The sequence below is a fragment of the Heterodontus francisci genome, unplaced genomic scaffold (genome assembly GCF_036365525.1).
Source record: "Heterodontus francisci isolate sHetFra1 unplaced genomic scaffold, sHetFra1.hap1 HAP1_SCAFFOLD_279, whole genome shotgun sequence".
NCBI classification, from domain to species: Eukaryota; Metazoa; Chordata; class Chondrichthyes; order Heterodontiformes; family Heterodontidae; genus Heterodontus; species Heterodontus francisci.
The window spans coordinates 543879-548791 of record NW_027141885.1 but is presented as its reverse complement, the minus strand read 5'-3'; positions in this window follow the sequence as shown (position 1 = coordinate 548791).

The following is a 4913-nucleotide window of genomic DNA, read 5'->3' as shown; positions in this document are numbered from 1 at the left end:
ACACATGAACTATCCTTTCCCCCTGGCCTGGCTGCAGCTCACTCGTGCTCGGTGACTCAACCCGTGCAGATTGTGTCTCTATACCAGCCTCTAAGTTTGACACAATGCACGTATTTGATCTGGTGACTGTGAGTATCAGACCAAGTGATGGGGCTTCACCATCAGTGCTGTGCTGCTGCTCTCTTTCTCTGTCTCCTGGATCTGCTGTGACTGTGAAGCTGGCAGTTTTGGGTTATTATCAGAAAGTATAAAATCAGAAAGGGAGGGTTCGGTCAGGGATTTTGGGGTGGGATGGAAAACAGGAGGTCCATGGACCCGCCATCTGCAGCTTGTACATCATCCCAGATAGCAGGATGAGGGGGAGGTGGGAGTTAAGAAGGTACATAAGGCAGGAACATAGCATCATCCTGAATGTTCTCGGTGATCCCGGATGCTACGGGCTCTGTCACATCCGGTCCCATGATGTGGAGAACCATCTCCTCCCTCAGGCTCAGGGGATTAAGGTATGCCTGGTCCTCGCTGGTTCACTGCTGCTCTCTGTGATTATGGGCCACCTTGTCCTGTAAGAGAGAGGGCAGAATGTCAGTGACTGTGTTGCACTGTGTTTGGGTGCTGTGCCGACCATAGCTGAATAGCTGGAGATATGTGGAGGCAGTGAGAGATTGGTGTGAGGCTGTTATCAGTGGAAGGTGTGTGAGGGTAAGGTGGAGTATGTGCATGTTAGGTGTGAGTCCTGAGTGTTAGGGACTGCTGATGGGTGAGTGATAGGGGTGTGTTATATTGAGCAGTGTGAGAGGTTGGTGGTGTTGAGGGTAGGAGATGCCATGTGGTGATGAAGTCACTGACATTTACCACCCGTATGAGCTCATTAAACTTCTTCTGGCTCTGCTGCCAGGTCGTCAGTGCCATACTTCTTGCATTCACCTCCGTGGCCACTTGCTCCCATTCCCTTCGGAGGGTGTTTCTTGAGGGTCTCCACACCACCCTACAGAAACATGGGCTCTCTTCTTCTGTTACTCTCCATGACTAAGGCCTCCAGCACCGCATTCGTGAGCCGCAGAGCCCTCTCTCTGTCCTCGTATTCCATTTACCTTGTCTCCAATTGCAGCATTCACAGTCAGCAGCAGCAGCCTCCTGTAATTCAGTGCAGCTTCCCTTCAAGAGGGACAGACTGTCTTTAAGAGCTGAATGCTGGATGAAAGACGAGCCAGCCTCACACACAGTTAGGCTCCTGTTAAATGTACAGGCAAACAGCAGCGCGGGTCACCATGGGCGACACGAATTTTTCATGGAAATGAGGACACAGCAGGAGCTTTATGTGTCACCTGCCTCAACAGGAGCGGACACGTGCGGATCATGATCCCTCTGCCGACAAAGCGATGCAAACCCGATTTTCACGTTCTTGCTAATTCCCTTTCCGTCATTCACACTTTCCCCCCCTCTCTCTCTCTCTCTCCACTCTCTGTTTATTGCTCATAGAATCCGAGATTGATGCAGCACAGAAAGAGGTATGTCGGCCCATTGTGTCATTACTGTCTCTTTGAAAGAGCTATCTAATTAGTATTAATAGAGGCCTAGATTGAATTGTCTCTTTCCTGCTGTGTAAGTGGGACTCAGTGCCACTCCAGCTGGTATTAATGGTGGCCTGGAATGAACTGTCTCTTTCCTGGTGCTTGAGTGGGACTCAGTTCCACTCCAGCTGCTATTAATAGAGGTCTGGTTTGAATTGGCTCTTTCCTGGTGTGTGAGTGAGACTCAGTACCACTCCAGCTGGTATTAATGGTGGCCTGGAATGAACTGTCTCTTTCCTGGTGCTTGAGTGGGACTCAGGTCCACTCCAGCTGCTATTAATAGAGGTCTGGTTTGAATTGGCTCTTTCCTGGTGTGTGAGTGAGACTCAGTACCACTCAAGCTGGTATTAATCGGCACAGTGGCGCAGGGGCAGGACAGGTGTGCAGTGGTTCGCACCGCAGCCACACAGCTCCAGCCACCCGGGTTACTGCCTACCTGGAGTTTGCAAATTCTCCCTGTGTCTGAGTGGGTTTCCTCCTGGTGCTCCGATTTCCACCCACATGCCAAAGACTTGCAGGTTGATAGGTTAATTGACCATTATAAATTGCCACTAGTATAGGTAGGTGGTAGGGAAATATAGGGATAGGTGGGGATGTGGTAGGGATATGGAATTAGTGCAGGATTAGTATAAATGGGTGTTTGATGGTCGGCACAGACACGGTGGGCCAAAGGGCCTGTTTCAGTGCTGTATCTCCAAACTAAACTAAAACTATCTAATTAGTTCCTCTCCCCTCCTCTTTCCCCAGACTCCTGCATTTTTTCTCCTTTTCAAGTATTTGTTCAATTTCCTTTTGAAATATATGATTGAATCTTCTTCCACCATCTTTTTAGGCAGTGAATGCCAGATCCCAACAACTTGCTGTGTAAGAAAATTATTTTCATTTCACCTCTGGTTCTTTTTCAATCTGTGTCTTCTTAATACTGAACTTTCTGACACTGGAAACCGTTTCACATTAATTATCCCATCAAAACCCTTCATGATTTTGAATTCTATATTAGATCCCCTCTTACCCTTCATTGCAACCCCAGCTTTTCCAATCTCTCCACGTAACTGGTACCCAGATCCCTGGTACCATTCCAGAAAATCACCTCAATATCTTCACTAAGTCCTTGACATCCTTACCAAAGTGTGGTGATCAGAATTGGACACAATTCTCCAGCTGGTATCTAACCAATGATGTATAAAGATCAGCATTTCCTCCTGAGGTTTTTTACTCTGTGCCTCTCTCTCACACACCAAGGACACTACATGTTACCTTCAAAGATCTGTGTGTGTACAGCCCAGGTCTCTCCAATCCTGCACCCACTATATAATGGTACCATTAAGTTTATATTGTTTCTCCACATACTTCCTACCCAAATGTCTCACTTCACACTTCACTGTGTTAAATTAAATCTGCCATGTTCCTGCCCATTTTACCAGTCAGTCCCCGTCTTCCTGAAGTCTGTTACTATCCTTCTGACTGTTTATTAACATTTCTGAGTTTCCTCCCATCTGAAAATTTTGACATTATCCCCTGTGTACACAAACCCATTGCATTAACATACAGCAACTGTGATCCCAACTGTGACCCTGGGGAAACCCCAATGTACTTCTCTCCAGACTGAACAACAATAATTCTCCACTACTCTCTGCTTTCTGACACTTAGCTAATTTCCTGCATGCTGTCACTGTAAATTTAAAAAAAAACTTCGATTTATGTAGCGCCTTCATGATCACTGCATGTCCCAAAGCGATTTACAATCAATGAGTACTTATTAAACCCTAGTCACTATTGTAATGTAGGAAAGATGGCAGAAGATTTCCGCACAGCAAGCTCCCACAAGCAGCAATATGATAATGATCATATCTTTAACATCCACCTGAGAGGGCAAATGTTTGTTTAATGTTTCATTCGATAGACGGCACATCTGACAGTGCAACACTCCCTGCGTCATGTCACTGCAGTGTCAGCCTTGAATCTTGTGATTAAGTCCTGTTACTTGTTTCTTGCGATCAAATGACACTTGATCCTCGAAGCTTGTGACTGAAAGGGGAAGAGCCACAAACTGAGCCACTGCTGTCATTGGTCCTTTAATCCCATGTGTTTCTAACTTGGTAACATGGCTGTTATGTGGTACTTTATCAAACGCCTGTTTAAAGGATACGAATATGAGGAAAGTCGAGGCAAGAACAATGATGGAAACATAGAATAGCATTTCGCTGAAGAAGGCCATTTGGTCCAACATGTCAGTGCTGGCCCTTTTGAAGATCTACCAGTTCGTTCCACACCCTGGCTCTTTTTTTTATTCATTCATGGGATTTGGGCGTCACTGGCTTGGCCAGCATTTATTGCCCTTGTTGGCCTTGAGAAGGTGATGGTGAGCTGCCTTCTTCAACCGCTGCAGTCCATTTGGAGTAGTTAGACCCACAGTGCTGTTAGGAAGGGATTTTGACCCAGCGACAGTGAAGGAACGGCGATACAGTTCCAAGTCAGGATGGTGTGTGACTTGAACGGGAACTTGAAGGTGGTGATTTTCTTATGTATTTTCTCCCCTTGTCCTTCCAGTTGGTAGAGGTCGTGGGTTTGGAAGGTGCTGTCGAAGGGGCCTTAGTGCATTGCAGCAGTGCATCTTGTAGACGGTACATACTGCTGCCACTGTGCGCCGGTGGTGGAGGGAGTGAATGTTTGCAGATGGGGTGGCAATCAAGCAGGCTGCTTTTTCCTGAATGGTGTCGAGCTTCTTGAGTGTTGTTGGAGCTGCACCCATCCAGACAAGTGGAGAGTACTCCTGACATCACACTCCTGACTTGTGCCTTGGAGATGGTGGACAGGCTTTGGGGAGTCAGGAGGTGAGTTACTCGCCTCAGGATTCCTCGCCTCTGACCTGCTCTTGTCGCCACGGTATTTATATGGCTACTCCAGTTCAGTTTCTGGTCAATGGTAGCCCCCAGAATGTTGATAGTGGGGGATTCAGCGATGGTATGCCATTGCATATCAAGGGGAGATGGTTAGATTCTCTCTTGTTGGAGATGGTCATTGCCTGACACTTGTGTGGCACGAATGTTACTTGCCACTTATCAGCCAAAGGCTGGATATTGTTCAGGTCTTGCTGCATTTCTACACGGACTGCTTCAGTATCTGAGGAGTCACGAATGGTGCTGAACATTGTGCAATCATCAGCGAACATTCCCACTTCTGACCATATTATTGAAGGTAGGTCATTGATGAAGCAGCGGAAGATGGTTGGGCCTCGGACTCTACCCTGAGGAACTCCTGCAGTGATGTCCTGGAGCTCAGATGATTGACCTCCAACAACCACAACCATCTTCCTTTGCACTAGGTATGACTCCAGCCAGC